At 41.4% G+C, this 23,866-nt stretch overlaps 1 long non-coding RNA gene across 1 annotated transcript; it reads left to right on the top strand.

Annotated features, from left to right (window-relative positions):
• The first annotated feature begins 291 nt into the window (after positions 1–291).
• On the top strand, positions 292–16,426 carry LOC133237450 (uncharacterized). The gene is made up of 3 exons (XR_009733195.1): positions 292–4,898; positions 7,116–7,226; positions 16,151–16,426. It is a non-coding gene; the product is annotated as an uncharacterized LOC133237450 (long non-coding RNA).
• The last annotated feature ends 7,440 nt before the right edge of the window (positions 16,427–23,866 follow it).

Raw genomic sequence — 23,866 nt, 5'->3', positions numbered from 1 at the left:
TTATAAAATATGATTAATGATTTGCACTAACTCCGAGAGCGGGCTTGGAGAAGGTCGTTGACAATTCTTTCTGCTTTCAGCCTGAATGCCTAAGTGCGATGTATTCTTGATCAGATTTAAGTCCGATTCACAGAAAAGTATTGAAGTGCCCACCATTCTTTATCATGCAGAGTAAACATGCACAAATAAAAGTGTCACGCATTGCAACTGATGACATGGATATTAATGTCATATAGAGACATACTGTCACACATACACAAAGAGATTAAAATTTGCATACTGGAAGCTTTAATATTTTTTGGTCATATTTTGAAATGGATGTGAGTCCATGGTGAAAATCCTTGGGTCTGTTTAAGACAACAGTATTGCAATAATAACTTCCATGTGTGGAAAATTGACAAGTTAGACCAACAGTCAGTGAGCGAAACTTCCGCACTCCTCATAAAATTGTGATTTTCCTGACTTGCCTTCTTTCTCTCACCCGCTTATCACCCACGTATGATTTCACTCAGGGCCACGCGGATTCTGCAATAATATTGATACTGTACTTTTAAGAGGTTTCCTTTCTACCCGCTTCTTTACAATGCATGCAGAATCTGAGAATGTAACTTGAGAGGCAGGAGGTACATCCTGGAAAATGGCAGCTTGAGGGCCAGGACGGTTTTGTTATGGTTTTGTTACTGTTGAGAGCGCCATTCCCGAGCCCAGCGTGTTTACAGCACTGTTAGTTTGTCAACACACGATTTAAAAAATGGCATAAAAACAAAATATCTGAGTTCTCATACCACTTCTGTAACATACTTAGCGTTGTCAAAATGTCAACTGTTTAATATCTTCAAACATTTAAAGTCCCCACCAAAGGTTAAGAACACTGTTTCTGTAACTCCCTGAAATTCTCCAAATTCATTTTGGAGTGTCTAAGTAAATTAGACTATTTGGGTGGAAAGAAATCAGCAAGTTGAATGGACTAATGTTTGGATATCTATTGGTTATTTATAATTTTATAACAAACAAGAATTCTGGTTAGTGAAATAGATGGAGAAAAATACTTATCTTCTCTTGTTATTGTCCACTGAATTATTTGTACAGGATTTGGGGCTCTGTTCCTTCAAACTAAGGAAAATGGCATTTTAATGAAACAATGTTTAATTGCTTGTCTGCCTAAGTCAGGCAATGGTGTGTGATTGTTGGACATTTAGATCCGAAAGGTTCCTAAGACACTCCACTAAATAGTTAAAAGTGAAAAACAAACAGATACAAAAAAAGAGAATCTTCTAAAAGGCCTTGTCTGTCTGAAAGCTGGAAGTGAAACTGTCTAAACTATAGTATGAAATCTAAGACACACTAAAAATATTTATTAAATATGCATGCTCAAAAATTTAAGTGCACTACTTATTAATGAATATTTAATGTTAAGTCTCTGCATGAATTTCTTGGGATTTTCTAAATTATATCTGAGAAAGGAGAGTGACATTGTGTACCTAAGACCAAGAGTAACCTTTAGCTCTCTGAACTAACTTAACTTTACAGATTTCAGAGTAGATTAGAGATATATTTGATATAAATTGTCAACTAGTAGTCCTCAATAAAGGCTGTTTTAAGAACAGTACATATGCTGCCTGCTTTTATACTATTTGGAGTAGGTAACAATTTCACGTATAAATGGAACACATTAGTGCAATCCTAACTTGCTGTTTTTTCCTGAAATCTTTCCCTTTCGTAGAACCTGGGGACTCAGAGATTACAACTCTGTGTTTAGATTATGGAGGAAGAGAAAACAGCCCGTCAGCATGAGTGGTTCAGTATGGAATTCAGCATATGGTGATCCCATGCCCTGATGGGAGGCGAAGTTGTGATTATATTCTAAATAGTCCTTACAAAATGGTTTCAGCCTGCTGGAATCTGAGCCTAACCAACAGAGTATTTTTCATCTTGGTGTTGAAAATGATTTCAATTGTTTCTTAAATTTTAATTCTCTGGAAGGTGATGAATACTGTAGTAGTGAAATAGACACTATACATTTCTCCTAAACACACACAGACACACACACACCATTATCTCTAACGTGATCCTTGCCCAGGTTCTCCCAGCTTGTCACTGAGCTGCTTCCTCTGGGACCATCTTTTGTGTAACTTTAAGAATCTGGGGTCAGTCTGTCTGGGCTTAGTTGGTCATGGTGGAAACCTGCATGTTGTTTGAAAGACTTTTGTGACGATTTCTTCATCTCCCCGTGGTATCCGAGCCTGAAGTCACCTTTCTAAGGTGCCTACCTGAATTTCTCAATAGTTTGATAATCAGCCAGTCATCTCTTCCAGATCTGTGCAAAATGGACCCAGATGCGTGTACAGAGAAAGCCTTCCTTATCTTCCCCCACGCCAGAAACCCTAGCCTTCCCAGGGAATCAGCTATTTAAACAATCTGTCCTGGTTTCCTGCTCAGAGGAAAACTCCACGATGACCCCCTAATCCTATTCTTATTGCAACATGGGTTCTCTTTTCCTTTGGGCACCTATTTTGGTTAACGACACAGATGTCATTAATAACTTTCAGTCACAGTGTTCATGTAGATCCACAGTGGAGGCCAAAGCATCATGGCAAATACACTCTCAGTCGCAAGGATTCACAGGCACGCTGTCTCACAGTCTGCAGTTTGGGATGATTCCATCAGGAATTCCCAGCAGATGGAGGGCCCTCAGAACGGCTCCTCATTTCAACTTTAATCAAAGGGTCTCGGCAACAGCTGGCTGCAGCAGAGCTGATACAGAATTCCCCAGATGTGGTTTGTGACAGCATGTCTTCTTGGAAAGAGAGGAAGTAGGCCACAGAACAGTCTTCACTGAAGGAAAGACAAGTTCAGGGAGGACCCCTTCTTGGGAAAAATTTCCTGTGTTAGAGAAGGGAGGGAGTATTTTCCTCGGCACCTCTTCTTATAATCCCCACAGTATGTTAATAACTTAACAGATAGGTTGTTATTAACAGCAGATGTTCTTACAGCAGCAAAACCATTGACTTTCTCTGCCCCCAGATCTCATTATGTTTCCCCATGCATCACTGATTCCATGTGCACATTGATGCAAACTTTTCTAAGAGAACTGAAAATAAAATACGGGAAGCTGCAACATCTCTTTGCTGGGTTGTCAGATGCACTTGTAAAGAGACCACGGTGGGAACAAATGCTCAGAAACCTTTGCCTGAGGTCTCATCGGGCACCTCACAGAGTACAGTTTGAAGGAAAACAGAGTTCGGCATTTACGTGGTCGATGGTATTAGAATCAGCACAGTAAGAAAAGAAGGAGTTGTCAGGATATGGATGAATCAATGTCATAATTAACAAGTCAAGACATTTTGTTGATGAGGAGAGCTGGGTACAATTTTTTTTAGTGGCTTTTTATTACATAAAATAGATACAACATTTTGCTATGTCTATTTTTAGGCATTCGATTCAAAGGCATTAAGTACATTCGCAGTGTTGAACAACCATCATCACAGCACCATCCATCTCCAGAACATTCTGTATCTTTTAAAACTGAAACTCTGTCCCACTCCCCACCCCCCTCCCTGGAGCCTGGGGCCAGGGTGTCTATGAATTTTCTGTGTCTATGAATTCGACTCCTCTAGGGAACCTCCTGTCAGTGGGATCTCACACTATCTGTCCTTCTGTGTCAGGCTTATTTCATTGAGCATAGCATCCTCAAGGTCCATCCATGCCGTAGCATGCAACGAGGTGCAATTCTTCCTTCTTTGTAAAAAATGTAGTGTTTATATATACAGGTGGGTAAGAACTTTGCCAAGTAAACTGATTAACCAAGTGACTATAATCTCAACAAAAACCATTCTCGAAAATGTATCTTCTCTTATCTGTCTGTCTTGGCTTGTCTTTGCCTCCTTAGAAGTTTCAAGAGAAATACAAAAAGAAGCTGCATCTTCTTACCAAACGCAAACCCATGCAGCGGAAACTACACAAAGCAAACTTGAGGCTAAATTGAAGTTAACTACTTGCTGGCTAGTATTTTCATGGTTGACTGATGACTCATAACCAGGCTATGTCCCCCTTAAAATGGAGGAAGCATATTAAAAATAAGAAAATTAAAAATTAAAACCAATAAAAACAAACAGTGAAGTTGATATACCAGGCACCCGAAATGAGTTCATGAAGGCAGCCGGGCTTCTGGCTTGAAGGAAAACCACTGGTTAAGAGGGTCTGTCTTTGTGGGGTTGGAACCAGGGCTCCTGTGTGTCTCGGGGGCCTTGGGGCCCGGCTATGAGCCGATATTCAGTTCTAGGGCGCATGGAAGTGTTTTGGTATGCCCCCCAGTAGATAGAGAACCCGTGGCATTCATTTTAACCTGGGGGCCAGGATGACATTTTTGAGAGAGATCAGTGGTTGAATCTCTTATTGAACCACTAACCTGTACTCACTGAGCCACCAAAAAGCTTTTGCTCTTCACAGCAGCATCTTGGTGATTGGGTCGGATGGTGACTTGGGGGAGTCGTGTCAGATCGCTGAGACAGCTTATACAATGAACCATTTTAAAAATATTTCAGGTAGGCTGTCATCATTGAAAGCACATGATGACAGAAGTTAATTTTTAAATTCTGGTTTAGCACAGCAGTGCCTGCCTTCCCTTGTTCATTCCACATTCTCTACTCTAAGCCAAGTACTAGATTAGGTGCTTATTTAAAAAGAATATTTACTATATAGGAACTTACATTTTATGTCTTTTAATCCTCACAAGAGCCCCACGAGGTAGGCGCCACTATCGTCCCATTTCACGGATGCTCGAGTTCAGAGTTGGCGACCCCACCCAGCTGGGAGGGCTGACGAGCCCAGGGAAAGCATCACTAACCCACCCACCAACCAGAGCACACAGCCTCAGCGACTTCACAGAGGATTCTAAGGTGCAGCTTCCTAGCCCCAACACAAAGAGGGGATACTGTTCTTCACAAGATTTGCACGATCTAAAAAATGAGAAGTCCATTTTTTCCACCAAAAAAAAACATTATATCCTAATACTCGTATCTAAGTGAAATTTCTCCTACACTCTCTCAAAAAGAAGAGATTTCAGCCTGTAATGGACTGCATTCCCAAAAATAGTTGGGAAAAAAAAATCCGTAGTGTTCCTCACTGTATTTTGGAGGTGAGACTATCAACCTATAATTTAGGAAGAATTTACATGAATTACCTGATATACAAAGTGGGAATTCCACTTCAAGTTATTAGGAATAAGAAAAATGTGCGATCACTTGAAATTGTTTCATAGTGTGTTCATGCGGGGAAATGTAAGTTCTTTTCTGAATAAATATGCATGTTCTTCCTCATCATATAGCTGCTGATGTAATCAATATTATAAAAGTATACATTCCTTTAATACATTGTTTTAAAATAGCTGAAGACATCAGAAATGTTATCCTAAACTGTATTAGTACTCTTGGAAAGGAGATCATTTCTAGAACCATTTGATTTTTCCTCATTGATTTTCGTTTTTTTCTTTCAACTGTCCAAGTCATTTTATTTTTTTTGTTATTGTTGTTGAAGTACAGTTGATTTGCAATGTTGTGTTAATTTCTGCTGTACAGCGAAGTGATTCAGTTTTATATGTCTCAGTGATAAAGAATCCACCTGCCAACGCAGGAGATGCAGAAGACTTGGGTTTGATCCCTGAAATAGGAAAATCCCCTAGAGAAAGAAAGGGCAACCCACTCTAGTAGTCTTGCCTGGAAAATCCCATGGACGGGGAGCCTGGCAGGCTGCAGTCCATGGGACTGCAAAGAATCGGACATGACTAAGCGACTGAGCACGCACACATATATATGTGTGTTTATATATTCTTTTTCATAGGGTTTTCCATTATATTTTATCCCGGAATATTGGGTATAGCTCCCTGTGCTATGCAGTAGGACCTTGTTAGTTATCCATTCTGTATGTGTGGTTTTGCATCTAGTAACCCCACCCTCATTGATTTTCAAACACTTGTTTATCTTCATAAAATTCCACTGGTATAGTCGAGCTTAGCCAAATATTGGATTTAAATCCTAAACTGCAATAAGAAATGTTTCCATTGAATACCTGATCTAGAGGTTTTCTACTTGTTGGGAAATGTAAGCTCCACCCCCGCCAGGCTCTTTGCCCATGTCCCTGGGCAGAGATCAGATTCCCTGGGGCCACAGACCCTCGGGCTGCAGAACTTGTCAGCACTGGCTTCTCCCTGGCTAACTCCGAACTACCCAGCCCTGCCTCCTGCCGCCAGCCAGGCCTCCCCACGGTCCTGGGTTGGCAGAAACTTCTGGGGCATTTGAGTAACACGACACACACTTTCTTCTTTACTTCCTACAGCTTAAGCCTTTTGGTTTCTAGAAAGCCTTTATTTAAAATAAATACAGAAAAGATGTGTTACACTGTGAGTTACAATACAATACAATACAATCATCCATTAAGTACCAAACTCTGTTCAAACAAGGTTCATGGACAGACTGACAAATTTACAAAAGCGAGGAAATTCAGAGAGGAGGGGCCGCCATTCAGCGGGGTCTCCCCGTTGTGCAGCCAAAGTGGGCCAAGACAGCGGCTTGTGGCTTTCTCTTTTTTGCTCGACTTTATCATACTTCAGTAAAGTGGGGTGGGGGTAGAAATAAAGCAGTCCTTAAAAATGAAAGGGTTTTCTATATGTCATGCCTTTTTTTAAAAAAATAAGTTATCCCATATTTACTGGGCAGAAAACAATATTCTACTTTTCAACCCCTCCCCTACACTTTTTTGAGTTTATTTTTGCAACTGAGCTTATCTAGTTGTTTATGCTAGGGCTTTCTAGATTGAAGCACAGAAAAAACTTTTAGGCAAACTGATCGTAAACTTCCAGCCTAGGCCTTCTGTTCGTTAGGACACATCACTAAAACATGGTTTTAGCAATATTTCTCATGGTAAAAGACATTTCTTTAGAACAATACAAAAAAAGTCTAATGGAAAAAAAAAAAAACCTGTATCTGTAAAGTATTATATAGATAACCGTTAAATTTCATCTTATATTTTTATCTTATTTTTGAATGCAAAGATGTGCTTACAGTTACCTCCAAATGAACATTTGATGAAATTTTCTTTCAATCCCAACACCACCAAAGGATTCCGAAAATTCGCGCTGGAAGAAGCTATAATGGAATCAATGTCTCTCTGCGCCACGACACATCATTGTGCCGTCTAACATCACCCTTCCTTGCTGTGCAAAATTGCAGGTAAGCTGATGGTGTGACCACATGACTTACTCATTTCAGTACTGTTTTAGTCTTGATTAACCAACAGGGAATAAACACTGACCATCTACACAAAGGACTGTAAAAAGTTTGGTCATCTAATACTCGGAGAAAAAATATAGAAACCAAGTAAAAAACAAAACTTTGCTCAATAAACACTGCAGAAACACTTATTTCCAAACTGTGATGGGAATTTCATATGTATTAGTCTTGTCCATGTTCAAATGGAGTCATAAAAACCCCATGACTGCTCTCTTTTGTGTGTGGAGATACCTACCTTCAAACTCAAAAGTTAACAAGCAGAGAATGCCATAGACAAGAAGGTAGGAACCATGAATTATAGATGATTTTTTACAAGTGAAAAAAAATGAGTGTTTATTGTGGGATGTCTAATCTTCCAGCAACCGAGGCGTGTTGCTGTTTTGAGTCTGTGGTCCCCACGCCAGCTGTGATCAGAACAGAAGACCATCATATTCCTTCTAAAGTAGAAGTAGAGAGTTTGTCTATGGAATTACAATAATTACACATGCTACATTTTTTAAAGATTATTCCATTTAGTTTAATTCTGCTCACAGTGCAAAGTGAAATGACTCACAAGTATCAACTCCTTTAAAAGTTGAAAACTTATAGCAAAGTGGTTATGTTTCTTTGTGGTGCAGTCATTTAGAAGCAGAATTGTTTTGAATTCATATAATGTGTTTAAGAATCATGTGTCTGAGAGTAGAGCTCTTAAAATCCATTTGTCCCATGTACACAGGAAAGATTTTCCTCCAGTTGTGTTGCTCTGCCCTGTTATGAAAGTTTCAGTTCAGTTCAGTTCAGTCGCTCAGTCGTGTCCGATTCTTTGCGACCCCATGAATCGCAGCATGCCAGGCCTCCCTGTCCATCACCAACTCCTGTTTAGGGCAGAATAATATCCTTGTTCTGGGCTCCCCAGGTGACTGAATCCTGCCACCAATGCAGGAGATGGGTTTGATTCCTGGGTCGGGAAGATCCCCTGGAAAAGGAAATGGCAACCCACTCCAGTATTGTTGCCTTAAAAAAAAAAAACAAAACCCTTGGACAGAGGAGCCTGGTGGACTACAGTCCATGGGGTTGCAAAAAGTCAGACATGACATGAGTAACCGGGCACACATGTCCTTGTCGTATTCTCTATAGTTTCTAAACTGGACACAGAGAAATTTTAATAAAGAGTGCTGATTCTTTCTCTAGACAAGATTTTCTTGCAAAATATGGCAGTCAGTGATGAGCTGCAAATTTGGAATAATTCCTGGTAGGAGTCAACTCTCTCCACCAGTGTCAATGCCACGCATGATAATAACCTGAACACTCTTCAAAAAAGAAAAGAAAAAAAAAAGAATGATATTCAACAAAATTTAAGAGACTAATGGAACACAAAAACAGCTGACTTTAAATACACCCACTACCAGTAAAACCACACACACGCTGTAAAGGCCCGGGTCATGGGGACTGCAGAAGGAAGGTGGACTTCCAGGCACTGGGCGGCCACCAAAGCACTTTCAACCACAGAAGGACACGATCAGATATGTTCCTGAAGATGACTGATCCCATGAAAAGGAAGATTTAGTGTCAGAGAAATCCAATAAGAGCTAAGTGCTCACCAAACTTGAAAATCAAAATCCCGAGGTTGGGCAGAAGATGGGGGTCCAGAAAGGACACCGGAAAGGAGAAAGGCCTGCGGAGTGCTGTCTAGGGGCGGAAGAGGCCGCCTGGGGAAGAAAGAAGGGCCGAAGGGTCAGACCGCGCCGCGCCCTCCGATTCAAAGACTGGGAGAGGCTGGCGGCGAGATCCTACGTGGAAGGGCGCTGGGGTCCAGGCCGAGGTCTCTCTATCTCTGTGGTCCTGATGAGTGTGTCTGACGGGACGCAGAGGTGTCAGAAGAAGTGACGACAGGGCTCCGGAGGCTGAGGACGTACAAGGCACCAGGCTTCTGGAACACCGCCGTGGGCTCCCGGTGCGCGGCCACTGGGGCGGACGCGGCCGGGGAACACGGTCAGCGCGGTGCGGGCGTGCGGCCACCAGCACAGGCTCCGCCAGCCGCCCTGCGCCCAGCGCGCCCCGGGACCTCTTCTCCAAAGGCCTGTCCCGAGGCCCTGCACGTCGTGGCTGCTGGGCCACCTGCCCCAGCGTTTGTCCTCCTGTCCTTCAGGCCGGAGACCCATCCTGACGCTTACTCTAGACCTTGTGCCTCATTCTGTGGATGTCCCTGCTGCCTCCCTAATGAAAATCCCCCCAAAATGTAGCACTGGAGCTGTATGTTTTCCTCTCACCAAGCTTTGGCCAACCTCAGGGCCTGGATTCTTCTTCTGAACCACAGACTAAAGGAAATTAAAAAAAAAAAAAGTTTAAAAGAAGACAAGGGAGAGAAGCAAGGATGCCTAAAGAAACCAGAAATAAAACATGTTACTACATTAAGTTGTAAAAAATATTTAAAAACCTAACTGGAAGAATAATCTCCCTAAATGTCAAGACCAGGGGAAACAGATTTTTTAAAACTTGCTGGGAGTCCCCTGGCAGTCCAGTGGTTAGAACGTGGTGCTTTCACTGCTGGGGCTCAGGTTCAGTCGCTGATTGAGGAACTAAGCTCTTGAAAGCCATGCAGCGTGGCTAAAAAAGAAAGGAAAAAACATGTTGAGATTTTTGTTTGTGTTGGACAGAAAAAAGAAGCATTCATATATATGTTCAAACTTTAGGAGTAACAACTTGAAAAGGAATCAAAAGGAGGAAAATTTGCTCAAAACTAACAGAAATTTGGAGAAATCATGATAAACAGAAAATACACAGAGTAAAAAGGGTTTATATTAAGATTGAAAATAAATGAGAAGTGAGAGTCTAAGATCTAGTTATATGCTATTCATGAGAGACAACTACAAAACAAAACAAGAAGTATGAAAGAGTGGACATCCAGCAAGTATTAATAAGAATGAATTAAATGTAATAATAGAAACAGCAGATGAAATAGAATTTATGATGAGAAGGAATAAAAGGGATAGTTCAAACTGGTAAAAGTTACAAGAAGATTAGAGTCATGGATATTTAGATACCTAACACTATAAAGATGGTGTGATCACTGACCTAGAGCCAGCCATCCTGGAATGTGAAGTCAAGTGGGCCTTAGAAAGCATCACTACGAAGAAAGCTAGTGGAGGTGGTGGAATTCCAGTTGAGCTCTTCCAAATCCTGAAAGATGATGCTGTGAAAGTGCTGCGCTCAATATGCCAGCAAATTTGGAAAACTCTGCAGTGGCCACAGGACTGGAAAAGGTCAGTTTTCGTTCCAATCCCAAAGAAAGGCAATGCCAAAGATGCTCAAACTACCACCCAATTGTACTCATCTCACACGCTAGTAAAGGAATGCTCAAAATTCTCCAAGCCAGGCTTCAGCAGTATGTGAACCATGAACTTCCTGCTGTTCAAGCTGGTTTTAGAAAAGGCAGAGGAACCAGAGATCAAATTGCCAACATCCGCTGGATCATGGAAAAAGCAAGAGAGTTCCAGAAAAACATCTATTTCTGCTTTATTGACTATGCCAAAGCCTTTGACTGTGTGGATCACAATAAACTGTGGAAAATTCTGAAAGAGATGGGAATACCAGACCACCTGATCTGCCTCTTGAGAAATTTGTATGCAGGTCAGGAAGCAACAATTAGAACTGGACTTGGAACAACAGACTGGTTCCAAATAGGAAAAGGAGTTCGTCAAGGCTGTATATTGTCACCCTGCTTATTTAACTTATATGCAGAGTACATCATGAGAAACGCTGGACTGGAAGAAACACAAGCTGGAATCAAGATTGCTGGGAGAAATATCAATCACCTCAGATGTGCAGATGACACCACCCTTATGGCAGAAAGTGAAGAGGAACTCAAAAGCCTCTTGATGAATGTGAAAGAGGAGAGTGAAAAAGTTGGCTTAAAGCTCAACATTCAGAAAATGAAGATCATGGCATCTGGTCCCACCACTTCATGGGAAATAGATGGGGAAACAGTGGAAACAGTGTCAGACTTTATTTTTCTGGACTCCAAAATCACTACAGATGGTGACTGCAGCCATGAAATTAAAAGATGCTTACTCCTTGGAAGGAAAGTTATGACCAACCTAGATAGCATATTGAAAAGCAGAGACGTTACTTTGCCAACAAAGGTCCATCTAGTCAAGGCTGTGGTTTTTCCTGTTGTCATGTATGGATGTGAGAGTTGGACTGTGAAGAAGGCTGAATGCCAAAGAATTGATGCTTTTGAACTGTGGTGTTGGAGAAGACTCTTGAGAGTCCCTTGGACTGCAAGGAGATCCAACCAGTCCATTCTGAAGGACATCAGCCCTGGGATTTCTTTGGAAGGAATGATGCTAAAACTGAAACTCCAGTACTTTGGCCACCCCATGCGAAGAGTTGATTCATTGGAAAAGACCCTGATGCTGGGAGGGATTGGGGGCAGGAGGAGAAGGGGATGACAGAGGATGAGATGGCTGGATGGCATCACTGATTCGATGGACGTGAGTCTGAATGAACTCCGGGAGTTGGTGATGGACAGGGAGGCCTGGCGTGCTGCGATTCATGGGGTCACAGAGAGTCGGACACGACTGAGTCACTGATCTGATCTGATCTGAACACTATAAAGCAAGCACTAAAAAATATCAAGAAAACAGACAAATCATCAGTTATATTAAAGGACTTAACACACATCTAACAGAAATCACAGGGTGAAGAAACAAACATAGTTGAAAATGACCCAATTCATAAGGTTGAGCTAATATGGAATGTTGTAGCTAATGAAGGGAGAAGACACCCTCTCTTCAAATAGTTAGGAAACAGTCATTTTAAAGAAAAAAAAAAAAGCCAGGGAAAACTACAGATAAATTCCAAAGTGCAGAAATCATACAGGCATTTTTCTGAGCCATATGCAGACAACTTTAACGATACACAGATAGCCAACCACCTAATATAAAAAAGTAATTAAAAATTGAACAAAAATTTTGAATATCTTATATAATATAAATTTAAACATTTTTAAAAGAAAAACCAGTTGAAAACTACTAACTACTTAGAAAAAAAAGAAATAACAGCTCTGCATATCAAAGTGTTAAACAGGAATACATTTATTATAAACTACATGAAATAAGATTTCAACTCAGGAAGCTGTCTAAAAAAATGAAATAAAATCAATCTTAAAAAAGTAGAAGAAAAAGAGTAAAAGTCAAACAACTTAATGAGGTAGACAAAAATAATAGTAATCAGTAATTGAGTTCAACAGAAAAACTAAAAAAATTAACAGATGAACACTGGCAGGTCTAATCAAGAAACAGAGAAAATACGCATAATCAACCATTCAGTTCAGTTCAGTTCAGTCGCTCAGTCATGTCCGACTCTTTGCGACCCCATGGACTGCAGCACGCCAGGCCTCCCTGTCCATCACCAACTCCCGGAGTTCACCCAAATTCATGTCCATCGAGTTGGTGATGCCATCCAGCCATCTCATCCTCTGTCATGCCCTTCTCTCCCTCCCAGCATCAGAGTCTTTTCCAATGAGTCAACTCTTCACATGAGGTGGCCAAAGTATTGGAGTTTCAGCTTTAACATCAGTCCTTCCGATGAACACCCAGGACTGATCTTTAGGATGGACTGGTTGGATCTCCTTGCAGTCTAAGAGACTCTCAAGAGTCTTCTCCAATATCACAGTTCAAAAGCATCAATTCTTTGATGCTCAGCTTTCTTCACAGTCCAACTTTCACATCCATACATGACCACTGGAAAAACTATAGCCTTGACTAGACAGATCTTTGCTGGCAAAGTATTAGGAATAAAAAATATGAAAATAATTTTAATTATAGAAGAATAAATGTGTTTATATCAATAAATTTAACAATTCAAAAGAAAAAATTTTTCCAAAAATTTTAAGGAACATAAGTTACCAAATTTGGCTTAAAGAATAAGTAGCAACCTTCAATAAATAAGTGATTACAAGAGAATTTGGAAATAAAATCAGATCTATTTTAAATGCATAAGAATAAATGGTTTTACGGAGTTGGCTCACTTAAAATTTTTAAATTACAGAAATAAGAGATGCTCATTTGAAATAAAATAGTCAAACATATGTAGGTATAGACAGTAAAAAGATTAGCTCCCCACCCCCTCCTTTATCCAAATGCCAATGCCTAGGATTAACCCTATTAACCACAAACAGGCAAATATGTCTCTCACTATATGTATGGTCTTCCCTGGTGGCTTAAATGGTAAAGAATCTGTCTGTAGTGCGAGAGACCCAGATTCGATCCCTTGGTCAGGAAGATGAATATGTATTTTACAAAAAAAGAGATGTTGCAGCACATATAGTTCCACACTTGCTGTTTAACTTCAACCGCATATCATGACATCATCCATGTCATGACATACACACAGAATCCATCTCTACGGATGCACCACGATGTTCTGTGGAATACTTAACGTTCGGCGCTCCCTGGCTTCAAAGACATAAACATCCACAGACGGTCATTCAACCACCTGGAGAAATCTCTCCCACCAGACGGTTCAGGGAAAAGTCTCCCTGTGAAACAAGAGAACAAGGTCCTTTTTTGCTGCCCAAAAGCACTGGGGGAATGATCAAGTCCAGGGTGCAGACTAATAGTGAAAACCAATTTGAAGTAAAAACTCTCCAGGTTAGCCTGACCATTTAAAAAATATACACATACCCACCCAAACCCTGCCTTTTTTTTCTGTATAAAAAATTGCTGATCATGTTTCGCCTTCAGCTCAGGACCAACCTACACCTCCTTCTGGGAGGACTTAGGCAAGTTCTCTCCCCCAAGTGTCTACCATGATGCTCCAAGTTCAACCACTGACAAGTGTTCACTTAGTCCTTCTGCGTGTTCTTTTCCCCCCCAGATCATTCACTGAAGTGCAAATACCAAGAGAGTGTCCAGCCATGTCTTGATGAGCCATGATCCCTTTCTGAGGCCTTGGGCTGAGAACTAGAAAGAATGAGACCCTTTCTTGGAAGGACACATGTGGAAAAGGAAGATATCAAACACGGAAGTGAGGCTGGGTCCACCCTGTGGGATTCTACCACATGCCTATGGAAGGTCATGAACAGCAGAGGCACAGGCTCCAGGAACGCTAAGAATAGGACCAATTTATCTGACTCTTTGTGACCCCACGGACTTAGCTCACCAGACTCCTCTGTCCATGGGATTTTCCAGGCAAGAACACGGGAATGGATTGCCATTTCCTTCCCCAAGAAGACCGATTAAAGTTCTTTTACATTTTTTTTACAATATCCCCAGATTTATTACAAGGGATATGAGTCATGTGTGACCACTGCAGTTTTCTCTTCCTTTACCATTTTGTTGGAGGGAATTCTCTGGCCATCCAGTTGTCAGGGCTCTGTGCTCTCACTGCTGGGGCCTGAGTTCAATCCCAAGAAGGGGAACTAAGATCCCGGAAGCTGAGTGGCACAGCCGAAAAAAAAACAAACAGAAAAAAACATTTTATTGGAATCATCCAAAAACCATGCTTCCCTGCTTCATACTAAAAACGTTAGGATGTTTTCAACAAATGGTGGTGAGACAACTGGATATGAACATTCTAAAGATTGAAGGTAGACTCCTTCGTTAAGTATACCCCAAAATTAACTCAAAATGGATCATAGACGTAAGTGTAACTGCTGAAACTATAAAACTCTCAGAAGAAAATACATATTAAAACATCATGAACTTGAGGATGGGCCGTCTTCTTAGACATAACACTACAGGCAAAAGCAAAAACAGACAAATTAGATCCAACCACAATGACAACAGACACTATCAAAAAAGTGAAAAGAACTCACAGAATGAGAGAAAATATTTGTAAATCATATTTCATACTGATAAGGGACCTGTGTATGGTATATGTAAGGAAGGCTGACAACTCAGTAATTCAAAGACCAATAACCCTATTTAAAAATGGGCAAGGAATATGACTAGATATTTATCCAAAGAAAGTATGCAAATGGCCAAGAAACACAAGACAAAATGCACAACCTCAGTAGACATTAGGGAAATGCCAATCAAAACCACAAGATACCATGTCTTACCCACCACAAGAGCTAAAATGAAAAGACAGATAATAACAAGTGTGAACAAGGATGCGTTGAATCCTCACTGCTGGTGGGAATGTAAAACGGTGCAGTCACTTTGGAAAACAGCCAGGCAGTCCCTCCAAAGGTTAAACACAGAGTTACTACGACCCAGTCATCCCACGTGGATATTCTAAGAGTCATTACTCATAACAGCCAAAAAGGGGAACAGTCAAAGGCATTCCATCGATGAATGCATAAACAGTATGTGGTATAAAAACACAATGAAACACTATCCAGTCATGAAAAGGGAATGAAGCTGACATTCACACCATAGCCTGGCTGTTCCTCTGAGCAGCATATGATGCTTGGGGGAGGCCAGGCACCAAAAGCCACATAGTGTACGATTCCACTCTCACAAAACGTCTAAGATAGGCAAATCCATAGAAAGTGGAAGAGGGATTTCCAGGGGTGGGGGCCTTGGGAGAAAAGGGGAGGGGATGCTGTCGGGTGTGGGGTGGTGAACAGGTTTGGGTTCCAGACAGATGTGACGGTTGCACTCCACTGTGTACATGACAAAATGTACCGAATGTACATTTAAATGCTGCATACACACGCAATGCACAGCTTAGATAGGTGAGTTACGTGACATGTGAATTATATCTCAATAAGGTTGCTATTAAAAAAATGTCAGGGTCATTATCAATGGTCTTGGTCTGTTATGCACAAAAAGGGATTTAATGGCCTGAAAGACAATGTATCTTCCTAGGTATTATATTATATTACAAATAATTTTTTCTCAAGTGTGCCCTACTTGCTTGATCTTCTGGTCATTTAGAGAAGGATCCATGTCACAGTTGTGAAGAGAGACAGCCTGGCACCTGAAGGAGAGAGATGGAAGGAATGCCCTCCTGCCCTGAAGCTGTGTGACCTTTGGCAAGTCACTTAACTTCTCTGGGCCTTAACTCATCTGAAAAATGAGAAGCCAGAACTAAATAAATTCACCCACATTATAATTCTGTGATTCAGATTTAAAAGGGCATATGTAAATATAAACATAATTATGAAAGCAAAACATATTGTATTTGTTATTTTTTTTAATATGTGACAACATGTGAATCAGTGTTTGTCTTGTATGATGGGTTATATTAGCATTTTACCCTGGTACGTTTCTCAGTTCTTCCAGAACACAAGAATATTTAATTTTATTAAATATTTAATCCATTATTATTTTATTAATAATTTAATTTTAATTTTTAATCCCTTGAAAAAATATTTTAAGTGTTGAATTGCATGTATTAAAATGTGATAACTTGATTGAAATACAAGTCTGTGGAATCTACAAATACAGATGCAAGACATTTGTGATTTTTCCAACCCCTGGGTCTTTTTAAAGTTGGAATTTTCTATAGAGAGTTAAGCTTTCTTTGTTTAAATGTGTTCTTCGTTTTCAGATTGATTGTAGTCCTTGGCGCATAGCTTTGATTCTCACAATGTCTGTGCATGTGCTAACTTAATTTACACAAAGAGAGAGAGGGGCTCTTAGTACATCTTTCCCAATAAAAGGGAATAAGTAGAAAAATACTTCATCCTGCACTTTCATATGCAAAACCTGATTATATGCAATAGGTCTGTGCTAATGACAAGACGAAAGCTGCGGTAAAATAATTTATGATATACATTCAGTCATATTCCAGTGAAGGAAGTAGTCAAATGGTGATGACTGCTTTTAGTTTAAATTTCCAAACCAGGAAACTATGATCTCCATGAGGCAGAGAGAACCCTTTAATGAAAAAGATTTTTTTTAATTGAAGTATTTTTAGTGTGTACGTTTGAAATGACATTACATCTTGTTGAGCTTGAAACAAAAGTCATATATTTTAACCTTAGATACAAAAGAGGAAAAAGACATGTCCAAATAACCAGATTCCCTAATTAAAGACCAACTAATTTGGGGGGGGGAGCCATGTATTAAAGAAGTGAATGAAAATATAGTTGAAGATCTAAAAACTGTTAACTATGGAAAGAGTCTTGGTGGATTTGGGACAGGAGGACATCAAACATCACCCACATGTGCCTCCATATGTTTGTTCATTCGGATGGGAAAACTGATCTGGAGGTCACAGTGGGCCTCAGAAGCAATGCATCCACAAGTGGCTTTTCCTCTAGGAGGAAAATAGCCCCTTGCAGCTTGAAGAGGCCAGATAAACACTGGTTCCTGGCCTATCACTATGTGCAGTTCCAGGCAATCACTGGTCTAAAGACGTCCTTGTGTGTGCTAATTATTTCTGCAACTCAGAACACATAGAGATGGGATTAGGAAAGGAAGAAATGCACACGTGATGTCAGGAGGGCTATAGTTTTGCCTGGCTTCTTCATTGTCTTTGTTATTTAAATATCCTGTTGTGTAAGTATAAAGACAGGAAGTGAGTTATACAAAACCTTACAACAACAGCAGTGTTGAGTTTCAGATAAGCAGATCGAGCCCAGGGTTTGGGGAGCTGATATATATTTAGTTTCTTGAAAAGTGCTAAAATGTACTCCATTTATCCCTGGGAACAACATTTTCAGTATTTCAAAAGAAGTTTTGACAGTCCTGCATAAATATTCTCTGGGTAATAATTGCCGCTTGGGCCTGTACCAGCAGACTTTAATTATTTAGCTTCTGCTTTATTTGTGTTTCTTTGAAAACTCTTAAATCTTGTCTTCAACAGTGAGAGAGAGAGGTGGAATAAATGGGCAACACGAAATACACTGTGCATTGTTTCTGCCCCGGCCCTGCTGGGTTTCCATGCTGATCAGGATCTCTGGGTGCACAAGGAGATCCCCTTACATCCACCCACCACTGGCGGCTTGCCGGCCAAAACGGCCGCCGTGTGGGAGCGTTTCCTCTGGTGCTCAGAACCCTCAACTCGAGAGAGGAGTGTTGAGAAAGTCTTCTTCCTCTTTTAGGGCCAGAATCAGAAGAGTCCCCATCTGAGTCTTCTGTTTGCTAGTTCATTTTTCCATTTAAATGGCCTTGGCAGCATCTTGAATTACATTCTGATTTTCAAAATCTATACGTTTTCTTCCGTGGAGGAGGATGAAATAATTGTGGTTGGGAGAACAGAATTTAGCTTCCCCACTCTTGTCTTTGTAAGATAAACCGGATGAAATGTAGTAAGAGGGCATGGGAGGGGTGCACTGATTTTGTTAACACACAAAATGTAAACGGTGCTCTTAATGTATAAGATATAAAAGCAGTTCTTCTCATTGTCCCGAGTGAAACCCTGGACCCAGAGGAGGAAGTGGAGGGAATTGGAAAGGGAGGTTTTACGAGTTTCCCTCGGTTTCTGAGTTAGCACTCTGCTCCCCACCCCCTCCTTCCACGGGGTCATGAGATGAGGTTCATTTTCTGCTGCTGAAATGCTGCAGCCTCCTCCCAGGATGCTTTATCTCTGCAGCCAACTCAAGTGATGAATAACTGTGTGTCCCCGACTTTAACACCATGAATGTAACTTAAGCTTGAACAAACAACCTGTTTTCTTTCAAGTTTATCTTAGAAAGATCACAAAATTCTGATGAGATTGAAAAGAACGTAAAATCCAGCATCTAGGGGTGGGAGAGAATTGGCTACGTTTTGCTGTCCTGGGTACAGGCTGACCGTTTGCAGTCAGCCAAGAATTAGTTTGTCAACAAGTTTATTTAAGACCTACTACCTTTTAAAAGTCATTTTAAGATTTGAGGAAGAGATCCAAATGTCCTATTTCAAAACAAAAGCAACAATCTAATTTCTTGCCACTGGCTCCCCTGCCCTTTCTTTTTTGTGTTACCGGGTAGGAAGACTGTTATTTTGAAAGCCCTGTGCACATCTATGAACAAATCTTTGCAAGCAGCCATTTGTATGGAACGTAAACTTAATAAGCTTAAGGAGAGCATTGTCCCGTATTTGGCTTGAGAGCGGCCCACCCCCCTTCAAGTGGCATTAGCGAAGCCCAGCTTTAAAAGCTTAATGAGCGGGCACGTAACCCGCAGTAGGTAGCCTTGTTAGAAACTACAATTTGGTACAAAGACTGCTTTTTTATTTATTTGATTTGCTGATTTCTCAGAATTAGGTAAGCTGTTGCTAGTCGTATTGATTTTATGCTAGAATCACTTGAAAACGCTGTTTGGATAGCCGTGTCCTAGGCATCTTAGCTGAATCTCTGTTTCTGGGTTTTCTCAAACATTGGGGGAAAAGAAAAACAAAACAAATCAATGGTCCTTTGGCCACTTGAAATCTTATCTTTATTTCACTTACATAACATGAAGCTGCAGACAAACCCTGCTAACCCTGAACGACGTGAACCTGAATACAGATGTAGAGGTATTACATTTACAACTGGATTTTAATAAACACTCCCCTCTAGTTATGAATCCACTTTGATTACAATTTGTTCTAGGATTCCTATCCTTAGTCTTAATGAGATAACAAATGTATCCTGTAAGTATTATTTAATGGCCTTTAGGTTTGATACACAGACGATTCTTGTGTCTATTCACAGGCTTTGCAACATAACAGTCGACTTTATCCCTAAAACTGTCAGACTCCTCAGAAAATAATAACTCCTGACATTTGCAGAGTGAAAATAGAGGATTAAAGATCAGCTGTTAACTCCCAAATTGAGTATTCAGTGTAAGAGTATTCAGTGATTCTTTTACCCATCTTATTTAACTCAAATTCTCTGCTAAAGTCCGAAGGACAGGTTGAGTCTTTCCCTTTGGGCTGGGGTGGCGGGTGGGGTGCGGGTAACATTAGGAGGACGTTGCCAACCAGATTTTGGAGTAAAATCAGAGATTACAAGGGTGGCTACCTGGAAAAGTGGCGGACTTGTAGTTCCGCTGAAACGCCATTAAGACTTCAGAGAAGTTAATGATTAACTTTAAGAACTGCAAGGCCCGCATCTCAGCCTAAGAAGTACAAAAGCTGAGACTCACCACGCAGTCTGGACCCCTCTCTGCTGTCAGGCCCCAGCCTCTAAATGGGAGCGCTGGGGGCTCGGCTCCAAGGCGGCCACGTCCCAGGAAGCAAAGATCATCTTCTCTCTGTTCTGAGTAACACTGGGAAAGATGATTTTTCCTGCAAACTTCAGAGTGGTTGCCAGCTTTCATCAAATGCTCCCTAACATTCTTTGTCAGCAGATCTTTCACAATTCTATAATAGTTTTCACTCATGGCAACCTATTAAGAGGCTCCTTACACACACCAGATGACACGGTTAAAACTGCCATATACTTTTGTAACTGGAAATAGCATTTTAAACTCTAAGGCTAAAAAGAGCTGTGTGCCTATTGTCTTGGCCACAAGAGGGGACATTTCTTTTGCTAGAGGTTCTTGCAATGCAATAAGTGGCACAGCTGATGTTTCTCCTGCACAGTAACGTCCCTTCCTTCCTTGAAAAAAAAAAAAAAGATTTGCTGTGTTCGAAACACCTCCTTCCTGCCCTTTTGACAGGTTTTAGACGTCTTTGACTAATTTCTCTGCTATAATGTACACAGTTAGTTCCAAAAGCTTAATTTTTCCTTGCTTACTGTCTCAGAGGGTATCACGGGTTTTATTGGCACCTCTGTCCTGGGAACAAGAGCTCTCGCGGGGGCCTCCCCGGAACTGCACGCCGTGGGGCAGGGTGCACACACCTCTGGCCCTGCCAGGACGGCAGCACGTGGAACACACACGGCATCCTGCACACGCCCCACACTCGCAGCCAGCACGGCGTTGTGGTCATTCTTTACACCACCATGTGCAGGCTCACAGGAAAAGTACACTTAAGCCACCAGGAACTGTGGTCATAACAAACTGCTTCTAATGGCTCCCAGGGCATTTCTTCTGTTATTTCAATAACAATGCCAATGATTTCTAAGAATCTGAACTCATATATTGCTTTCTTTTTATTATTGAAAATATTTTTTACATGTGCACACTGCTCTATTTCTCCGTTTATGGCTGTGCTGGGTCTTTGTTGCTGCATGCGGGCTTTCTCAGTTGCAGAGGTGGGGGGCTCCCTTCCAGTTGTGGTGTGCGGGCTTCTAACTGTGGTAGGGCTTCTCTCCTTTCAGAGCACGGGCTCCAGGCACACGGGCTTTGGTAGCTGCAGCTTGGGGGCTCAGTAGCTGTGACTGGCCGGTTCTAGGGCGCGCAGGCTTCCAGGGCTCAGCAGTTGTGGCCTCACTGGCCCTAGAGCGTGCAGCAAAGCCATATATTGTTAACAGCCTTTGAGAAATGTTAGCTACTTATAACGGAGAAGGCAATGGCACCCCACTCCAGTACTTTTGCCTGGAAAATCCCATGGACTGAGGAGCCTGGTAGGCTGCAGTCCATGGGGTCGCTAGAGTTGAACGCGACTGAGCGACCTCACTTTCACTTTTCACTTTCATGCATTGGAGAAGGAAATGGCAACCCACTCCAGTGTTCTTGCCTGGAGAATCCCAGGGACGGGGGAGCCGGTGGGCTGCCGTCTATGGGGTCACACAGAGTTGGACACGACTGAAGAGACGCAGCAGCAGCTACTTATAAGCTGACCTCTCAGAGTCTCTTTTCCAGGCTCTAAGAGACACAGCTTTCGTGGAAGCTGTCACCAGGTGACACCAGGTTATTAACCCGGAGACAAACATGTGAACATGTTTGAACACAGACACCTCTTCTTGTAGGAAACATTCAGCCAGAGTCCTCTGAGCGCTGATTCGTGGGTTGGGGGAGTCCTGTGGGGAGTGGGAGAAGCAGAGGTTCGGGGGGCTCCAGGTGCAGAGGAGCGGCCTTTGGAGCACGTCAGGCCCACGGCCCGTGGTGTGAATTGGAGACCTTTCCCTTCACAGAGCTGCTCCTGAGCCAGGAGGAAACTGGGTTCATCTTGGCTCAGATGAGAGCTCCCGGCCAATAGTCCGGAGGGTTTTTCCCATTTGTTTTGAAGGCAAGCAGATTCCTGGAATCTTATGCCTGGGAACACTGGTGTGATAGGCCGAATCCTGGAGGCCACATCATTCATAAAATGCTTACTAGAAATCCTTCTGAACATACTGGAGATCCCCGAGAAATTGCAATGATTGACAGTGAAGCAATGATTTCATAAGGGCCACTGTGGTAGAAGCTGGCAAGGAAGCTGGCATGCCCACTTTCTGAATCTATATTCTAATTTCTGCAGTGCACATCTTACAAAAAAAAACCACCAACAGTAGAGATGGGGCCTTCCTTGTTGCTAGAAAACAGATGTTTAAACTGTGGAGATGAATATTTGGCAAATGTTAGTAATTTGGACCACCGTTTCTGCATCTCTCTTCTCCCCTACCCCAACTGATGACACCTGCTCTAATATTACGATATGTCATCAAGACCAGGCAAAGAACTTTCTAATGAGGCTTTCTTTTTTATAGGTAGATCTCCAGGCATGTCAGTTTTTTGCACCATCAAAATTCCTGAAATGATTCCAGGGAAGCATATATTTTCAAAGGGCTGACTTGAAAGAACCAATTTTGACCTGTGGGATGAGCATCTTACCAGGACAAACTTGGTCTTCACATTGAAGTGGACTTGCCTGAAAAAATGAACTATGTTAAATTTAGAAGAGGAATATTAAGTGGATTTTAGCATGTCTTTTTGGAGTCGGAAATGGCAACCCACTCCAGTATTCCTGCTTGGAGAATTTCATGGACAGAGGAGCCTGGCGGGCTCCATGGGGTCGAAGAGAGTCAGATACGACTGAAGCGACTTAGCACACCACAGCTGATCACTGTTACTGGGAAATAAGCTCTAAGGGACGGGATGTTAAAGTCACTTTAGTTCTCCAAAATATAACTGGAAAATGGGTTTAAAAGCAATCTTTGGGCATGAGAAAAATTGCTGTCTTTAAAAAAATCCAATATCCAGAATTATATTGAATAAATACCAAAGGATACTCAGTGACTGTCAAGACTAATAGGCCAATGAATACCATTTTTAAAAAGCATTGGGTGGTCTGTCATGGGGCACTAGAACCTCAGCCTCCGGGTCCTGTTGACTTGAGGTTGCTGGAGACAGCTAAGGGTTTTCACCTTAAATCAGAAAGAAATGAAAAATTGACAAGCACACAGCAATATGCACACACATGATATAGAAGTGACGAGGCATGCAGAATTCAAGTCCATTTTGCAAGAAAAGTGCCCAGACATGTCACCAAAGTTGGGCGAGAAAGATGATTTCTCAACTAACATCACAGTTCCTATGTCAGGCTGTGACCAGTTTATATTTACCAAAGTAACAAAATAAATGATTAATTAACCTTTAGATGTTACTATGTATTTTTTGTATTTAGAAAATCTTTGCAGATGGCTAACCTAAAAAAAAAAAAATCACAGATGCCTTTAAATGAAAATGCCTGTTTACCTCTTTATCAGAGATTTTTATCTTTCCATTTTTTTTCATATCCCTTGAAGACTGATCAGTGATGCTTCCACCAAAATACAATATATCATTAAAAAGGATTGCAAATACAAAGAACGAATACTAATAAGAAAAGCAAAATTCAGAAGCCTGTTCATCTGATTCTCAGGTGGCTTTATAGGCA

Source organism: Bos javanicus, chromosome 24 (assembly GCF_032452875.1).
Source record: "Bos javanicus breed banteng chromosome 24, ARS-OSU_banteng_1.0, whole genome shotgun sequence".
In the NCBI taxonomy this organism is placed as follows: Eukaryota; Metazoa; Chordata; class Mammalia; order Artiodactyla; family Bovidae; genus Bos; species Bos javanicus.
This window is presented reverse-complemented; position numbering and strand designations above follow the sequence as displayed.